Below are 20,506 nucleotides of genomic sequence, written 5' to 3' on the forward strand. Positions count from 1 at the left end.
GAACAAGGAGGCAGTTAATGAAATAGCAATATTCTTGGCTGGGCAGAAATCTCAGGGATATGTCAGGATCTTGGGTGACATCTCCAATTGGTAAAAAGTCTTTTGTTATTGAGAATGATAGGCCACTGAGCTGGGGGAGATTGCCCTTGTTCTGCTTTTCTTACAGCAATGTCCTTCCTCTTCATTCCTGGGAATTACCAATGTCAGGGCTCAACCCAGGTGTCACATGAGACTTCCCATGTGTCAGATCCCCTGGCACTTCAGGTGTAAAAGGAGGTGACTATTAAAACAACTAAGTGCCAGATAAAAGTGGAGCCCTACTATCTAGGGGTCCTCTTTCCTGCTCTAATTTTGAAATTCTATGGAATAAATGAAACTTGAAGAATGGCAACAACTACAAGTCACACTAACAAAGGTTTTGAAAGGTATTCCACAATCTTCCCAAAACACAGAGCAATTTACAAGACACCAGAAAACAGGGACAGTATTGGGGGGACGGGGGGAAGAATCAGGTTTTATCTCTTCTTCATTAGTATTTTACACAGTTATTTGAAGATTATTTCTAATGGAAATGTGAAATCACAAGTTACTATCCTGACTTGGACTCACAGAAGGCTTTCCACCTCATAAGTACGTACAGATTCTATTAGATGCCTGATCTGGGTCAAACTACTTTCATTAAAACAGCAACTGGTGAAACACAGTGTTCACAGCTGAAAATTGGATTCACAGAAATGTTGCAGGAGTACACTGTGATTAATATGTCTTTATAACACTTTTTTCTACATTTGAAGGAAAGCTAGATGGTGTCATGCACCCTGTACCCCCAATGACACAGAATAAGCACATATAAATATTGTACGGTAAGGATAGTTTTTGCATTATGATTCCTTCAACACAGACTAGTCTAGGGTTACATTTGCATCAAAGGCTGGGCATGTCAAATTTATGTGTGCATACCCATACATCAGCATACAAATGCCAGGCTCCCCTAATGCATATATCCATATTTTTCAGCCATATGTTTCATGAACAATTTGTTTATACTCAATTAGTGTCCAGTAGCATGTTGGAGACAAGCAAAATTCTCATGGTATAAGCTTTCATCTACCCTCCAAAATCATGCTGGTTTCTAAGGTGTTACTTGACTCAAATCTAGCTCTTCTACTGCAGACTAGCATGGCTGCCCTCTGAAACTGTGTTTATACTTGTGTTTTCCTACAGAGCATATGTTCTAGAGCAGGGGTAGGGAACCTGCGGCTCTCCAGATGTTCAGGAACTACAATTCCCATCAGCCCCTACCAGCATGGCCAATTGGCCATGTGACAGAGGCTGATGGGAATTGTAGTTCCTGAACATCTGGAGAGCCGCAGGTTCCCTACCCCTGTTCTAGAGCTATCTTCTTTCTTATGTTCTTATCTTAACTTTGCAGACTAGGAAGGTGTTCCTGCGTTAATTTAGAGAACGTGCTGATGTTATCTGTTTCCTCCAATCCTGCCAAAGACATTGTAAGGCTGCTGCTACGATCCTGAGATTCCAGAAGGATCCACTGCTGACCTCCAGTCCAGTGCTTCACTGCTACCTGTCCTGCAGCTCGGGAGTAATCTGGCCACTTCCCCCAGGACCTTGAGCCTTCCGGGTCAGCCCTGGAGAGTCACGGGGCCAACCACCACCACTGCCCTCTGCACAAGGGGAAAGCCACCGCCAAACCAGAGAGTTTTCCCCATCCTACTCACCCATCCCAGTGGTTCAAGCAGCAGTGGCTGGGTGGGGGCTGGAGTGCCAGTGTGCAGAGGCACAGCATGGAGCTTCCCCTCCTTGCAGATGTTGAGATACCTTTCCTCAGGAGCCAACGGGAATACTGGAAGGCATCAACGGAGATAGCAGAGGAGAAGCCAGCCAGACTTTGGCATTGAGTTATGCCATGGAGGTGGGATCAGGGGGCGGCCTAGGATGGGGCAGGGACAGACCTAGAGTGACTGCAGGGACAGGACAGGCAGTGGGGCCAAAGCTAGATGGGCTCAGTCCCTGCCCAGACACCCTGGTTGGGGGGACTGAAGGAAGGTTAGTCCTATAAAAGATAGGCTAGGGGAAGGACTGGAGAGGAAGATGCTGGCCACCAGTTCCTGGAGGTTGGGAACTTGGTGTGCCAGAAGGAAGAGACAGCAGGCGAGACCTCCTCCCTCCATTCTGAGGTCCTTGCAGACTCCTGAAAGCTGGAGTATGGAAAACTGGGGAAACTGGTAGAGCCGATCCCACTGCCACATTCCAACTTATCTTCCCATACTCCATGCCACTAACAAAATAGTAAAAGCTGCAAGGATGCAACTCATCATAAGCATCCAGCAATACAATGCAGCACTTGAGACTGAAGGTAAAAATGCAAGAATTCTAAATGTCTTGAACAAGTGCAACAAACCTAAGGGGAGCAAATTGTTGGCTGGCATACACATATTTCCACTTGCCAACCAGGGACGTAGGTATAGATTTGGGGGGGGGGGGTTGAAGGCGGGGTCACACCCCCACCCACCCCTAGGGCATGGCCACACCTCTCCAAGCCCCGCCCCTGGCCTAGCGCTTATAAAAGCAGCTCTCCAAGGCTAGGACAGCAGACTCCCCTGCCCTGCCCTCCCACCCCCCCCCCACCAGCTGGGCTCCCAGCTGGCAGTTCCTTCTGCCCTCCCTCTGGGCAGAGGCTTAGAGGGAAAATGGAGCCCAGTGCAAAATCTGAGTTTTGCACACACACCCCATGGGCGGCCACTGTGATGCTGGAATCCACCCCTAAACAGCATCACTTTCAATGGTATTTAAACTAGAGAGCCCAATTTCTCCTTTTAAATCCACCTTAAAGGGAGAATCTGAGGTCCCCAGTTAAAACAACATTGAAAGTGATGCTGTTTTGGGATGAATTATCCCCCACCCTGAAACAGCATCACTTTCAATGTGGCGTAGTGGTTAAGAGCAGGTGCATTCTAATCTGGAGGAACCGGGTTTGATTCCCCGCTCTGCCACTTGAGCTGTGGAGGCTTCTGGGGAATTCAGATTAGCCTGTGCACTCCCACACATGGCAGCTGGGTGACCTTGGGCTAGTCACAGCTTTTCAGAGCTCTCTCAGCCCCACCCACCTCACAGGGTGTTTGTTGTGAGAGGGGAAGGGCAAGGAGATTGTAAGCCCCTTTCAGTCTCCTACAGGAGAGAAAGGGGGGGTTATAAATCCAAAGTCTTCTTCTTTGGACCTCAGATTCTCCCTTTAAATCCATTCCGGAAGGGGTGTATTTAAAAGGAGAATCTGGGGAAATTTGGGGGGTGCCTGCTGTCAGGAGTGCAATTGTTAAGCTAGTAGCACCAAACTTTCAGGGTATCTTTAGAAGACTCTTCTAATGATACCACCCAGGTTTGGTGAAGTTTGGTTCAGGGGGTCCAAGGTTATGGACCCTCAAAAGTGTAGCCCCCATCTCCTATTAGCTTCCTTTGGAAATAATGGGGGATGGGGACACCCCCTTTGGGAGTCCATAGCTTTGGACCACCTGAACCAAACTTCACAAAACCTGGGTGGTATCAGTAGAGACTCTCCAGAAAATACCTCCCAGGTTTGGGGAAGTTTGGTTCAAGAGGTCCAAAGTTATGGACCCTCAAATGTGTAGACCCCATCTTCTATTAGCTCCCATTGGAAACAATGGGGGATGGGGACACCCCCTTTGGGAGTCCATAACTTTGGACCCCCTGGACCAAACTTCACAAAACCTGGGTGGTATCAGTAAGAGACTCTCCTGATGATACCTCCCAGGTTTGGTGAAGTTTGGTTCAGGGTTGGTGAAGTTTGGTTCAGGGGGTCCAAAGTTATGGACCCTCAAAAGTGTAGACCCCATCTTCTATTAGCTCCCATTGGAAACAATGGGGGATGGGAGCACCCCCTTTGGGAGTCCATAACTTTGGATCCCATGGACCAAAATTCACAAAACGTGGGTGGTATCAGTAAGAGACTCTCCTAATGATACCTCCCAGGTTTGGTGAAGTTTGGTTCAAAGGGTCCAAAGTTATGGACCCTCAAAAGTGTAAACCCCATCTTCTATTAGCTTCCATTGGAAACAATGGAGGATGGGGCACCCCCTTTGGGAGTCCATAATTTTGGACCCCCTGAACCAAACCTCATCAAACCTGGGGAGTATCATAAGGAGACTCTCCCAAACAATTCCTGAAAGTTTGGTGCCGCTAGCCTAAACGATGCGCCCCCTGCAGGCCAAAATCCGAAAAAACACTAAATACATTTTAAAAACCCACCAACGGGGGGGACGGAGCTTCAGACATGAATGGGGGGGGTGTTGAACCCGAGAACCCCCCCTTACCTACGTCCTTGTTGCCAACATAAACATATCCAGGTAAGTTTATTGCAACAATCTTTATATGCAATTACTGTTCCAAAAAAGCCTAGAAGCTTCAGCTGGTTTGAAATGTGGGGACCACAATTTTGTTTGGCTTGTGTTCTGGGATTGTATTATCCATGTGCTGAAAAATCTGTATTAGCAGTCCATTTGGGTCCAGGCACAACTGAAACTTATTCAGTACTCTAAATGGATGAATGTATATAAAGGACTGCCTCATCTCATACTGTCCAGCCAACTAGTCAAGATAATCTTCCCAAGCTCACTCCTTGTGTCTTGTAATGACAGGGCAACCAAGACAGGACTTTTCTGTTAAATGTACCTCGCCTATGGAATGCCCTTTCCCCTTGAAGCTCACCTGGTACCAAGTCTACTGTCCTTTAGCTGCCAGGACAAAACTCTGTTCTTCATTCAAGCTTCCATCATTTTTAGTTCTGTGTCTATGGTCTTCTCCTAGTCAGACTGCTCCTAGGCTGTTTTCGGGATGACACTTTAACCTTCTAAGCATGGTTTTAAATCCATTGGTAGCTCCACTCTTGTCTTACAACTGGTTTGATTGTTGATCTTTTTGACATTTGTTTTTGAAATTTTTTGTTTTATTTTACTTTGTATGCTGACTCAAATATCTGGAGAGGCGCCACACACATTTTCTAAATAAATAACAAACTCAACTAAGGATGGAAAGCCATCTTTTTAGTTAAAACTACAACACCATCCTATCTGAGTGACATATTTTCTACTATATTTGTAACTGAAAGAAAATTCCTGTAGATTCCCTGTGGATCTGTATTGCCAAGCTCATCTGAAAAACCTTTGAATAAGCAGCTCACTGGGGGTTAGCTTTTGAGAAATTATGGTTTTGCTTAATAGGACAATAAGCTCACAAACCATTAAGTAACCAGCACCCCAAACAAACTGCTGACCTCCCAAGGCAAGCAACAATCGGAGTTAATAGGCATAGCCTTTGATGTGAGTTTACCTTTCCTGCTTCAGATTCCACTTCAGTGCTGCCATGTATCTGGCACATTGAATATTTTGGTAGTTTCAACAACTTCCAGCTTGGAGGAAACACAAATGGAAAATACCAAGACACACTCACAGAGTGGAAAAGTGCAAACACTAGAACCGAAGTGGTCCCTCTGGCACAGGCCTTAGCGGGACACATACTAGTTCTTGAGAGCTTACTTAAAAGTATATGTACATAGATCACAATATGCAGCACAGCAAACTGTTTCCTTCCTCAAGTAGTATATTAATTATTAGAGATGGGGAGAGAACCCACTAAAGACATAGTTGTGTATGTGTAAAGTGCTGTAACGTTGCTAGTCCAACTCTTTCAAATGGTGGGAGAATTTTGGGGTGATGCCTGGGGAAAGTCAAGCTTGGAGGGTGCCTTCACTTCCCATTATCAAGGATGGCAGAGAAAGATTGTTTGCTGCCACCAGGCAATCAGCAATCCTAGAAGAAAAGTGAAATTAACCCTTCAGGGGCTCAGGTGAGGGAGAAAAGGATGTAGAAGAGAAGAGGAATCTTTTAAGTTCTAGTGATAAATTAAATATCCTGATGCCAACAGTGCATTTTGCCAAAAGTGCAACATTAAGACTGGATACCAATATTTGCCATCTTGCCCCTATTAGCCACAATTCCCATTAAAAAAAGACCTTGCATCTCTATAAATTCTTTACAAAGGGTTATATGAAGACAGAAGCCAAACACACATAAAATTTATTGAATTTTATCAGTAATATTGTTCCCTCTTTAGGATACAATGGCATTATATAATGTAACACAGCTTGTTGTACCTTTTAAGTCCTTCAGATACTCAGGTAATTTTTCTAAGTATCAGCAGGCAGTGACAAATGCATCTGTAGGCAACACACATTGATGACATGAAGTTCTAGGTTTTATAGCAATGTCATTTTTCATAGCATCTTGTATTAATTTATGTTTAGAGTGATATTTCCATTTTTTACTTTCCAGAGAGCTTAATTAAAGTTTCGTCTGTTTTGATGCTAATGCCAGGAAGACAACTCTAACCATCACATCACACTGGCTTTTGTAAGATGAGAGTTTTACTTCAAGCCTCCACTAACCAAAAATAAAAGTTAGTAATGCTACCAAGCTATGCTCACTTGTTTGAAAACTAATTGAATTCAGTAGGATTTAATTTAAAGAAAATATGCACAAAATAGCTGCAAGATGTAAGCATATCCATGCTTACATATGTGCCTGTGATCCAGCTACTCATGCTAGAAACACTGCTTACGTAGGACTGTTGCAGCAACAGGAGAAACAACAGAAGAGAAACTACACTGAAATCTTTCAGAATGTGGCAAAGGCTGTAATTGTACCCACATTGTTAATGTTGTATATTACTAGTATAATTATCTGTATAATATCCTGGCTCTTAAGCACAACTTGAAGGACAAATTCCTGTTGCCTCATTTATTTATTTGATTTACATCCCATCCTTCCCTGATGGTAATCACGCTCAGGGTGGCTAACAATTTAAAAATACAGTCAGTTAAAATATATCATGATAATACAATTTAAAATGTTATCAACCACTTCCCATCCTATCAAACTTAAGATCACATGGGATAACCGATCAGTGAGGAGAGGAAATAAAGACAGAATACACAACAAAAACCACTGAAAAGACCAAATAAAGATAGGGGTAGGGAGGCCAGCTATGGCCGTTTCCGCACGGGCAGAAAATGACGGCCTGGAGATGGTAAAAACGCCGTCTCCAGGCCGCCATTCGCACAGGGGGCGCAGCTGCAGCGCAGCCGCGCCGCCCTCGCCGCCCTTCGGCCGGACCCGAAGTCGGTGGGGAGTTCCCCAGAGCCGCTGGGAAGCGGCTCTTTTAGGAATATCGCAGCGTGAAGCTCACTGCCGTAAGCTTAACGGCAGCGGCTTCACGCCGCCTCCCCTGCCCGGCATTCCGTTACTCTTGTCCCTGGGCCTCCGGTTAGCGTTGTCGGAGGCCTGGGGACACGCCCCCCTGGCCTGCGCCGCTGGAGCAGGCGCGCAGGGCCAGGGGGGCGTGTCCCCAGGCCTTGGCGATACGCCGGAGGCCCAGGGACACGCCGGGTCGGCCGGGCGCCGGCACTCCGCGGCGCTGGCGTCCCGCCTCTTCCCGGGACCGTCCGTGCGGATGGTCCCAGCGTCTTCGGGTCGGCGCGCAATGCGCCGACCCAGCCGTTTCCGCCACCGTGCGGAAACGGCCTAAGATTAAGCTAGTGCAACCTCAACCATTAGTCTGGTGAACTATCTCAATCTTGTCAGCCCTGTTAGCTTAACAATAAAATCTCCTTTTAGGAGAGCTTTTATGAAGCTGGCCCGATGGTTGCTCAAGAGCATGCCAGATGTAGCGGAGCAACTATGTTTTGCCAAGACTAGTAATCTCAGTTGAGTAGTCTTCTCTGGAATGAGGAGCACGGAATACTTAGTATCTAGCAATTGCAACTGGGGAACCATTTACTGAACACAGATTTTTTTTAGCTCTTTGCTTAGCACTTTAGAACCAGGCTTGTGAGAAAAAAAAATGGTTGTGTTTAGTAAGGCTCACTGTTCATGTTCCTTTTGAGCATTCTTTTTTAATTATTGCTTCAGGTATGTGAATGGGGAATAGGGTTGCCACCCTCCAGAGAGTAGTTGGAGATCTCTCATTATTACAATAGAGATCAGTTCACCAGGAGAAAACGGCCTCTTTGAAAGATGGACTCTATAGAACAGGGGTCTGCAACCTGCAGCTCTCCAGGTGTTCATGGACTACAATTCCCATGGACTACAACAGCCCCTGCCACCATGGCCCTGCTATAGAACTATACCTCATTGAAGTCTCTCCATTCCCCAAACCCTGCCTTTCTCAAGCTCCACCTTCAAAATCTCCAATCACTTCCCAACCAGGATCTGGCAACCCTAGTGGGGAAGTATTTACACTGAAATACTTGGGTGTGGCTTCGAACCAGTTTTCTTGGGTGTGGCTTCAAACTAGTGGGTTTATCAGACTTTACCTCCTAGCCATTTGAAGTCTAGCTTTAAGTTTAGTTTATACAAACTATACAAACGTTCGATCCTAGGCCTTTTCTGCACACCCCATTTATGCCATTTCAAAAAACATCTTTGATCCCAATGTTTATGACAATTTTTTCCACAGTCCCCTCCTCAAAAGGTTGTTTCCTGGCCACCAGTTTTTGTCTTTAGCACATGTGCTATAGAAATGTTTAATAGCATCACTCAGTTATTTATACCAAAAATTGGGGGGGGGGGGGGATGCCAGAAATAATAAATTATAAGAGGAGAGGGATGAAGCTGTGAGGTGAGGGACCAAAAAAATGGCAGAGCAAATGTCAACATTGAGGTTTGGCAACTGTCACTCATAAAGGAGGGGGGAAATGCTCTGAAAAGCCACACAATAAATATCTGCAGGCAGATCAGATGATAACTGATCAAAACTTTAACGCAAACTAGACTGAATTTCAAAAATAATAATAATAAGAGAAGGTCATTAATCCTGGCTGATGTAGTTTCAGTTCAGTGAAGATAGCATGAATGTGAAAACGATATATGTGACAAGTACATTGACCATCCATTACAATATACCAACGTTGCCTCCTTCAAGGATCATGCTGATGGGCAAAAATGCAAGGTATAAATGTAGGGTACATGGCTGCATTTTTTAGCAGAAGGACCGAGATGTGATTCACCTAACAGTATATATAGTACTCAGAGATGGTGTATTTATTGCTTGCTCACCTCTCCCAGCTTTAAGCCTGCCAAATTCTTTCACGTTTTCATCCTGCTAGTAGGAATGTAACCTGCCTGGAATTAGGAAGAAAGGCTTCCTTGGTTGATGAATACAATCCCTGAGAATTTCATCATCATTGGTGGGGTGGGGATAATATAGATCAGTGGTTTTCAACCTTCCTAATGCCGTGACCCTTTAATACAGTTCCTCATGTTGTGGTGACCCCCAACCATAAAATTGGTATATATAAAATATAAAAAGACCGTTTTCCGATGGTCTTCAGTGACCCCTGTGGAAGGGTCATTCGACCCCCAAAGGGGTCACGACCCAAAGGTTGAGAACCACTGATATAGATGGTGCTTCAGCTAGTGAAAAATCTGCACATGCAATTGTGCAAAAGGCATTTTAAAGGACAAAATTAATACAAACATTTTGTTTTATTTTCCTACAACATGCTGGAATTGCTATATTGCTACTGTTAATGAACTGATCAAGTATGTGGCCAAGAGAGCTGAAATCCCCATGGAAAACGTCCCTAAAGTAATCTAGTTATATAAGGAAAAATGCATTGTGTAAAGTAGCCCACAGGCAGCATTGTATTCAGGATACATTGCAAGAGCTCTGTCAGTGAAGAATTGCTAACTGAAAAGCTATAGCAATTTCTAAGATGCAATTAATTTACCAAGATGCTATTTGAAGAATCTTGGATATTTTTGGCTGTGTCACATTAGCACCTCAGCAATACTCTGCTGTATCACAGCAACCTTCATTCTAAAGTAACCCCACATATCCCATTTAGAGCTTTAACATTTATTATTTTCATCATATATCTCAGAACTACTTGGACCCAGCTTATCAGCTAAGGACATAGCTCACACCCATTGCCTGGAAAGAAAAATATGGTAGAACCACTATGTCAAAGCAATGAAATTAGATGCTTAAGCCAACTGAAGAATGAAAGTGGTAGACAGAGGCCTATTATGCATGCAACCTCAAGGCTATCCACTCCACAGTGGGGTCTCCCCGTTTTTCTCTGCACACACATGAGAAGATTCCACTCTTTGAACTGATCCTGGCCACCAATTTTCCTGCACCTGCTTGCAGATCAATTTTCCTGCACCTGCTTGCAGATCACTCAGTTCATTGCCACCTTTTTGTTGTTTAATTTTTTAAAAGTCGTTCTGATGTTCTATCACCCTTGCAATGGAATGTTATGGTTAAAATTAAAAAGGAGAAAGGGGAAACTAATCAATCCCCCAGAATTGTCTAATTAGGCAAGGATGGGGGACAGCTGGACAGTGCATTGTATTCCCTGCACAGGTAGGGAATGCACTGCAGTTTGCCCACTTTCTGAAATGGAAGGGATTTTGGATCTGTGCCACAGTGAGTTTGGGAGACGGGGAAATGTTTCTGCAACCAAAACTGTGCTGTCCCATGGCTGTATAAAAACTGTGCCTCGAAAGGAATGTGCACTTATTGTGGGACGGAGCACAAGCGCATATTAGCCAGCATTACATATCTACAAATGCTATTTCTTTTGTTTAAAAAGTTTCATTCTCAGAAATTATTCTTAAATATTTTTCAAGCAAAACATATTTCTTTCCTTCCTGACTTTGTTAAAAATACGGGCATAGCAAGAAATTTAGTATTTCTGTATGAAATAAAACTCCATATCTGACAGATTATGTGACGCATATTATAATGTACAAAATTTCTGATTAACATATTTCCAGTTAGTGACAAATTTGTTTTGCAAATAGCTGAATAAATTCCTTTTTAATTTTAACCCTTAACCTCCATGTGTAAAGCGTACCCTGAATACATTAAGTCAGACCATTTCTACTCAGACCAGCAGCAGCTCTCCACTAGCTACCTGAAATCCTTTAACTACAAATGCTAGACAGGCACTAAACTTGGAATTTATTGCATAAGAAGTATGTATTCTTCCAGTGAGCCAAGTGCCTTCCCTTCAGAGTACTCAAAGGCTATGTCCTTAAACGAATGTGAAGACTTGCTCCGAGCAGTTTAGGACACTGTAATCAGGGCTCCGCAACCATTTTGAGCTTATGGGCAGCTCTGGAATTGACCCAGAGTAGTGGGTCCCACCACAAAACAGTTGTCACAAGAAGCAAAGCCAACCACAAAATGTGAAGGAGTGATGTTATGCAGCACTGTGATAGTAACTCTTTAAAATTTCAGGCAGAAGCAGAATGCCTTTTAAAATTTTATTTAATTAATTAATTAATTAAATGTATAGACTGCCCTTCCCTGAATGACCATACTTAAAAAAAAATAGTTGCTTGCATATACCTTCAGTGATGCAGTGAAGGAACTCATGTTGTGATGGCACTTGCTACTAAAAATAACTTTTTAAAGATCTGCACAGCCAATCAGAAACCCTATAGGGGGAAACCCCCACCCAATCACTTTATAATGAGAAAGAGAAGCTATTAATGGGCCATAAAAGGTGGTGTCATATGCACCTAAGTTGGGTAATGCTCATCAGTCCAGATCTTTTCACAAGCACTAACCAAGTCCAAGGAAAATCAAGGCTGGCTGGACAACAGATTGAACAAAACAAAGTAAACTGAATCATGAATGATACTAAGTACATTACACTTGTGAAAAGAGTGGGTGGGCTGGATATCTGAAGCCTATTTTGCTAAAGCAGATAAGAAATTTAATATGAAAAAGTAGATTAATGATTATTTGCCAATGATTTACAATGCAGAATAAATGTCAAAAACATTTTAAAAATCCCTGTACAAAGCTCCTAAAGTAGTGACATTAACAAGTACTTTTTAATAAATCAAAACCAAGGAAAGATTGCATGACACTTAACATACAGCAGTTTATTGAGGCAAATCCCAAATGACTCATCAACAAAAATCACTCAGCTCCTTTGTGTTAGAAATTAACATTAACCCAAGGTATTCATAAGATGTTCTTTTATGGCCTTCTTCTGTAACATGCTGTTTATGCATGGTAGGATTATTCATTGTTATAATACACTATCATTAAAAATGGGTCATATACTGGTGATTTCTTGTCCACAGAAGTCAGAGGACAGAGCCATAGTACTGCTAGCAGCCATGACTTTGATGTTCTACTAATGGGGAGGCATGGCCTGTTCTCATGCTTGCTTTATCCAGACTTTAACTGCATTTGTGCATAAACTCTGAGAAAAGCAGCATTCACATGGAACACTGTTATGCATGATAGGGCTGTGACAAGGCTAACATGTACATCTTCAGTCATGCTACAAGGATATGAAATGGGACGGATGGTCCTTTGCCAACCTGTCTGATCAGATGTTGCTCAAAGTTGCATAAAAGGAGGAAATCAGCACCAAAGGAGATACTTGAAAAGCTAATTCACTTCTTGCAAGAAACTCATTTGACATACCAGATTAGGAAACAGCATATAGTAAAAAAAGAGCAAATCCTAATTTCATTAAACTTGTCGTACATTATGTTTCAGATAGACATTAACCAAAATATCTAAATCAATCTACTCACAATGTATGTGGCACAGTACTTGGGAATCAGTCCCAGTTTTTTAATCAACACTAATTATAAACTGTCTTAAATCAATAGATTTGAATGTGTGGAATTTTTTGCCATCTTTCTAAGTCTTCATCTTCTTCAGTACTAGTTGTACTCCCACCCACATCCTCCACTATGACCCATCTTGCAGTGTAATAACAAATAAAAGTCGTAGAATGGTAAAGAATGGTATCCAAATAGCCATGCATTGTAACCACATAAACACAAAGCCAAGATGTGACACAGGTGCAGAGAAAGTTGGCAGCTGAACTTTCCCCTTGGCCCTTAAGGTGTATCTGGCTGGACAATGGGGCCAGCTAATCCCCACTGTATCACTTTAAAATGATTTAATCAGCACTCCAAGCAGACCATTAATTATCTTATCTGCACCCACCCCTGCAAATTAGTATTAAAGAAAATAGTCCAGGCATTCTGTTGGGTCCTGACAGCCCATCAAGCCTCTTCTGGAACCCCAGAAAAAGCAATCATTTTTCTGTCTTTAGTTTTCCCACCAGTTTACCTCATATGCCTCAGGAAACATTTTGAGATATAAATATTGATCCTTTGGCCATTAATAGTATGTGTGTATCCTGTATCCATGCACCCACCCCACTCGCATATAGACTCTTCCTTTGCTCATGGAAATGCTGGTCATTTTCCTCCTCTGCAGAGCTTTCCTGGGATACCTCTTCAAGACTGTCATCTATCACCCAACCCTGAAACCTATCCAATATCCTCCCTTTCTTTGTATATTCATTGCTTGAAACATATTTCTTGTTTTACCATTTTTATTCTTTAAAAAACCACCCAGTTCAGTTATACAGTGGCCTGCTCATTTAAAAGTTCTCACCAGGGATGATCCTGGTATACATAGGTTGTTGGTCCCAGTCACCACCTCTTGTTCTTTCTGTGTCCAGCTAACTCCCCCAACTTAAGTGGAGACTTCCTGCTTAGGGCAACAATGCTGAGCATGGTGTGAACTCTGTGTCAGGTTTGAAATTAACCTGATTTACATTAAAAAACGTACACAGGTCATGTATGGTAACAAACTTGGAGAAAAGGGAAGCCCATTAGTGATGAGTAATCAAACAACCAATTTCTGTTCTGCTAATTATACTCCAGGTGCCTTGCAAAGTACTGCCACTGACTAGGTGGAATCAGAGGATATAACTGTTTTCCTGCAGTAGTCAAATTCCTCCATTATCTTTATTCAAATTTAGTAAACATGAGATAGAATGAGAAACATGAGATAGAATGAGAATGCATGTATGGGAAGACAGCCAACTGCCCCTTTTATTTACAGTACCTGGCATCAAAGCAAATGCTGCTCCAGAGGATCAGACCAGCTCTCTAGGAGCAGCTTTTTAGAAAGCACAAGAATGTACAGAATGAAGAGAAGTGTCCAGTGATTCACATAGCTCATTGAATTACTATATTATGCCCATGTTGAAATATTCAAAGCCATCCACAGCACAATTAAAAAATCTAACTAAAAAAGGCAACCCATTCAAGATACTAGCATTTCCATCAGAGACTGAAAACTAAAAAATCACCCAATTAAAGTCAGATAGAATAAAATGTTATTTATATCCTAAAGGAGGTTAATGAGTGAACTAACAAAACCTCTAAAGAAGTCAGTTCCATAGAACAGGTCCTTCTCCTACCATATCGTATCTACCTATAATGCAATGGTCCAATGCAGATCTTAGAGAGTTGAAAGGCCTTTTAGGAGGAGGCACTCCCTGTATAATGGCCATGAAGGTGCAAACTAGATTTTTTTAAACCATTTAATTGGATTTGATGTAGCTGTACCTGGAAAATCCCACCAGGGTGTCTTCTAAGAGAGGAGTTAAGATTTTTCCAGCCTACAGCAGTACAAGTATTTCTTAACCTAGTCTGTTTTATTTCTTGGCAATAAGGTCAGCAATGGAGGGTACAGAAAACTGATTGATATGAAAATGTTTATGTGTTTTTCAGTGAGGTGAATCTACTATGATATGGGTAATTTTGAATACATTCAAATATATAACAATAAGCACATCTGACAGAGTTTTTGAATACAGAAACCTTCAGTCACAAAACAGGAATTATATCTACATAACTTGTATTTGTCTAAAGTATACAAAAATAGATTTGACACCAATATTACTTTATTGTAACCCATGACTGTTTTTTTCTTTCTTTAAAAAGTTTAGTCCATTGGAAAAAAGTATTTTGAGTTCAAATTGTAAGCTCACTATACTGCAACATTCAGTTCTAATTACAATAGTTCTTTGAGAACCACATTTTAAAAGAGAAAGCCACCTCATCTTGCTATTTATGCCTTTACAAGTTTACATCTTCCAGTCAGACAAAGTCATGTAGCAGAATTAATGAAAATACATGATTAAACTTTTAAAAGTTCTTCACTGCCCAAGAGACCACAGACATGTACTGTTTGCAGCTTTGAAATGAGATGTTGCCATAGAAAAGAAATGACAAGTCTAAAAAACACATTATTATTCCACACAAGAAAAGATCAACATTACTACAATACTGGTCACATAGACTACCGTGCATGTTATTTGTTCCACCTGGCCAACAGGATGCATAAAACATAGTAATAATGGAAGGTAGTAATAACTAACATTAACAGATCAAGGTGATTTCTCTAGTGGAAATCTGTACCTGTTTAATAGTCTTTCCCTCTTCCAAGGGAAACTTGCAAAGTGTAATGCTGGGTCAACTATAGATGACAGAACTATTGTCACCATCACTAAATAACTATTTCCATCATTCTTTGTGAAAACCTCACTGGCTCATTTCTACACCTGTTGGTGTTAACTTTTAAAGGAGTTTTATGTTGGCTGAACTGGAACAAACTAATATAAGCAAAAATGCTATACTCAAGCTACAATACAATGATCACAAACGTGATAAGTGCAGAATACATTTAATATAAATGTGTCCATGTGTCTGCAGAAGCACAGAAATTACAAACTCATGAGAAACATCAGTCTCAAGAATCTTCACAGTGTTACCATATTGTGCAAATCTAGCATGAAGTTCTCAAGGAGACAGTCACAATGTCCACACTAAATCCAAATTCCAGAATTAAGACGACTTCCCCATTTTTTTGCCCATTTCATGAATAAAAACCAGTTCCTCGGTATAAAAGTTCCAACTTGGCTGCACAGTTTTTAAAGGACACTGTCCTCATTTCATCAACGGCAGATTCTCACATTTAACAAGAGTCTAATTGATAACAGGCTAAGATTGAGTAGTTTTTTTGCACAAATTCTTGAGTCTGATGTTTCCCATGAGTTTGCAGTTTCAGCACTTGTAGCCTGGGTATAAGCTTGTTTTTGCTTGAATTAGAATAAAATCAGCATAGTCAGGCAGTCCAATCTAGATGGGGGAGCAAATGAACTTAGGAAGTGGTGGAGGGCCACACTTATATGTTTGTCCCCTCTGCTGTCATAAGGTGCACCATGCAGATGTAAGGAACAACAACACTACCCCCAGTCACCCCTCAGCTCCACAGTGGCAAAACCCAGAGGTTGGGATTGCCATGGAGCAATGCTAGCATCTGATCAGATGCTGGCTGGTGTGGGGGGAGGTGGGCAATGGGCCAGGGTGTTCCTGGGGGCGGAGTCAACTTTAGTCAGCTTCCACCGAAAATTTAGTGCTGCAAACACTGTGCCTCAGGGTCTGAAATTATGCCACCCAAAGTGGTGGAGTAACTCTATTAAGCCTTACAGAGGGCTTCCAGGCAGAGGGGCTTCTTTTTCTAGCCCAGGGGTAGGGAACCTTTAATACTCAAAGAGCCATTTGAACCCGTTTTCCACGGGAAAAGAAAACACTTGGAGCCGCAAATAATTTTTGACATTTAAAATAAAGATAACATTGTATATATTGGTGTGTTTTTTTACCTTTTACTCCACTCATTCTGAGAAGTGCATGGACGCGCCCGCCCTGCTGCCTGCAGGGCGGGCAAGGATGGGGCCAGTGGCTTGGCCTTGCCGGCCGCTGGGAAAGCCCACGGCACTGCCCAGCTGGCCACGGGCAATTGGTGCGCCTGCCCTGCTGCCTGCAGGGCGGGCAAGGATGAAGCTGGTGGCTTGGCCTTGCCAGCCACCGGGAAAGCACCCGCACCACTCCAATGGGGCGGGCAAGAGGGGAAGCCCACGGTACTGCCCAGCTGGCCACAGGCAATTGGTGCGCCTGCCCTGCTGCCTGCAGGGCGGGCAAGGATGAAGCCGGCGGCTTGGCCTTGCCGTCCACCGGGAAAGCGCCCGCCCTGCTCCAATGGGGCAGGCAAGAGGGGAAGCCCGTGGTGCGGCCCAGCCGTCCACGGGCAGTTGGTGCGCCTGCACTGCTGCCTGCAGGACAGGCAAGGATGAAGCCGGAGGCTCGGCTCGTGGAGCCGCAGTGCAAGGGCAGAAGAGTCACATGTGGCTGTCAAGCCGCAGGTTCCCTACCCCTGTTCTAGCCATTTCTATCTGCCTGAAAGTCTTCTGGAGGTGCTGCAGTGGCAATGCCATCCCCAGCCACCCCAGGATCTAGACTGGGCTTTAAAAGCAGCCCAGTCTAAAACAGAAGAACTTCATGAAATTTAGAATTTTCTACACCCTGTCCTTCACTTGTTCAGTTTACAAGGATTGCATTCTTAAATGCATTTTTAGGAAGAAAAACAATTTAACTCATGAGGCTTTCTTCTGGTGAAACTTGCTTCGAGATCAGGCTGTACAAATTCCTGTTTTAAAAAGACACCACTTTAGGAACTTTACTCTATGGCATCCCATATGAACATAAATCTGCCTTTATGTTCCTTTGCTACCCTCTTGTACACCATGTAGAGAGGGGGCATTCCATTTGTATAGATTTACATATTTTCTAATAGTATGCAGATGTTCAAAGCAAACATGAAGTCTTTTTTTTTGCCAATCAGCTATAAGGGTATAAGACCCACAGCTACTGATCCTGGTACAAGGACCTCTCTGGGGTATTCTTGCAGTGCACCTGGTGTCAAGAAAGAGGCCAGACTTCGTTTAAAAGATGAATTTTGTGAACACTGAAAAGTGTCAGTTCCCTTGGTGGGCAAAGCTTTTTTTAAAAAAGCCAGCAATTGCTCTTTCCACAGCAGAAGTGGGAATTAGCACACTAGGATACCAGAAACTTGACTTCCCTTAACAATGATAGGCAACTGCTCAGCATGCTGTTTGTTCAGTAAAGTTTTGCTTAACAGTTGTAGAAAAGGCACCTTGAGAGAATAAAGAGCTTCTACTTCAGATACCTAGTGGTAACAACTCCCCACCCCTTTGTTTGAACATGTGTTCCACTGACCATCAATAGCCTTCAAAGGTACAGGAGAGAGAGGATCAACAGAAGAACTATCAATATGAATGAAATTTAGAACATGTCACATGGAAATAATATCATCATTATGTCCCAACACATCATTACGTACTAACACATGACTCAATTAACAAGTCAGTGGATTAACAAGTCAGTAACTATGAAGACAATTGACTGAATTCCCAACTCTCTAATATAAGAAGATGTTCTAATACTTTATGTCTCAGCATTGGAATCAATTGTTGAAATATACCTCCAGGTACACATTTGGCTCTTTTTGAGAACATGAAATCTATTCAAATGCAGATTTGCCAAACAACCAGTAAAACCAAAATTATGCTTCTGAGAATTCTTGCTTTGCAAGAGATGCATTATTTCATTTTCTGATAATATCCTTAATATATTTTTGAAGTGCCTGATTTTTATTCATCTGAGGAAGCTTTAATGAGACTCAACAGATGAATCAAGTACAAGTTCTTCTGTAAAAAGACCACTCAAAACCAATACAAGTTAACAATACAATAGCACAAGGAACTCCATGCTAACAGCACTTAGCAGTTCATAACATAAGGGAACAAATCATACTTTCCCTATTACTGAAGTTTAGGCAAGTAAATCCATAGGAACAATAAGAGTCATCCACAAAAGAAAATATTTTAAAAAGCACCTGTTTCAGTACACTGATGAACTATTACCAGACACAGGGGGTGGGGAAAGAATAGAAAAGAATGTCATTATGTCTAAAAAATAACATGCAGCAGTGAGAACTGGAAAGAAGAATTAAAGCTTCTGAAATAGCAAACTATGCAATAAGCTACCACATTCAGAATGAAACTTTATATACAAATATAACCACAACCAAGAAGGAGCATAACTCTTCTGCACCCAGAAAGACACAAAGCTCACCAAATGGGTCATATTTCCCCAAACCTTAACACTGGGAGAATACAATTTCCTGAAACTGTGTGCACAAACTGCTCTAAAAACAAACAGATAAACCACCCTGAATGAACACCGCAAAGCTACAACTACCTTCCAGAAGTTAGAAATAGTTACATAAGGCAATCCAGCCTCACTTGCATCCTTCACTGCACATGACTTCATTCCAAGCAGCACGAGAGCCCCCAGGGGCTAGGTAATTTCAACCGTAATAAATCTCTGGATAGGGAACAGCCATCCCCATCACCCACAAAAAAGAAACCGCTGGCATTACCTTTGTTGAGAGTCCCTGTGATGAGTTTGAAGATGGTCTGAGCAAATTTAACAATCCCATGCTTGCATCTCTTCGAACAGCCACTCATGGTTCACAGATGAAATAAAGCTTTTCTTTCCCTTTTTCAGTCCAGGCAGAAGAGTCCTTTATAACTTAGATGCCACAAAACTCTGCTCTGAAGCTTTAATAGCAGCAAGCAGCTCCTCTGTGCTGAAATAGATTTCTCTCAAGCTTTCAGGAACAGTTACAGTGGAGGCTTGCTTGTATAGCTCGTGTTAAAGGTACAGCTTACGCCTTTCAGCTTTTTTCAAAGTCTTCATTTATGCTACAGGATACCCTGTGGCTCTCTTAGCTTGGGTAGTATTTGGTAAGTCAAGCACACGGTGAACCTCTATACAAAACAGCAGAGAGGAGGAGTTTGCTGTACTGGCTTTGCTGAATGTCTTACAGGGCAGTAGAAATGCAGCAATTAATACCAAAGTCAGAGGGGTGGTGACTACTGCACTGAAATTGTGCTGTTTTAATGTGCATCTTTTTGCTCAAAGTAACATCCTCTGTCTAGCTGCTCTCATTCACACTACATGACTTCCATGGCATCCAAGGCAGGACAAGTGATTGATCATGAAAAGACACACACACATTTTGTGCCCTGCAACAACATTTTCCTGGCAGAGACTACACTATAATACAACCAAAAGCTTGCCTTTAAAAGTCAGCTGCAGTTTTGGCTGCATGTGATGTGACAGGAATTCACCGACTAAGAAGTCTGAAGCTGTGCCCCATGAAATCCAGCCTGCTTTTGTTTTCTGTTTCCATACTATACCTTTAGGCTGCCAACTTTTTTCCCATCTACCTGGCTCCCTGGCAGTTATTACAACCTAATGTAGTAATAAAGCAAATAAAATTATTCCTGCCACACTAATAAAAGCTTTACCTTCTTAATTTCTGCACTCTGTTGTTAAAAGTAAAAGATGGAAAGTTGTCAGTGGATGGCAAAATGTATGGCTTTTAATGATTTGCTGACCCGGAAGAAACTAAACAGCACTGATCCTTGCAAATATTTGGATGGGAAACCTACAAAGAATACCAGGATTGTGGGGTGAAAGCAAGCAATGGCAAACCATCTCCAAGCATCTCTTGCCTTAAAATCCCTCAGGGTCATCATAAGTCAAATGTGACTTGACAGCAAATAACAACAAACACAGATGAAGGACTATATGTTACCATGTAAGACCTAATGGGTTTCCTAATTTTGCTATTTGTTCTTTGAGGTAGA

At 42.4% G+C, this 20,506-nt stretch overlaps 1 protein-coding gene across 1 annotated transcript in view; it reads right to left on the reverse strand.

Moving 5' to 3' along the window:
• KCNIP1 (potassium voltage-gated channel interacting protein 1) overlaps positions 1-19,310 on the reverse strand; it is a 677,814-nt gene extending 658,504 nt beyond the window's left edge. Inside the window, exon 1 of the mRNA XM_048487210.1 lies at positions 19,231-19,310. The gene's annotated coding sequence lies outside the window, so the exon portion shown is untranslated. The remainder of the gene's footprint in view (positions 1-19,230) is intronic.
• Between the last annotated feature and the right edge of the window lie 1,196 nt (positions 19,311-20,506).

This window comes from Sphaerodactylus townsendi, linkage group LG03 (genome assembly GCF_021028975.2).
Source record: "Sphaerodactylus townsendi isolate TG3544 linkage group LG03, MPM_Stown_v2.3, whole genome shotgun sequence".
Lineage (NCBI taxonomy): Eukaryota > Metazoa > Chordata > Lepidosauria > Squamata > Sphaerodactylidae > Sphaerodactylus > Sphaerodactylus townsendi.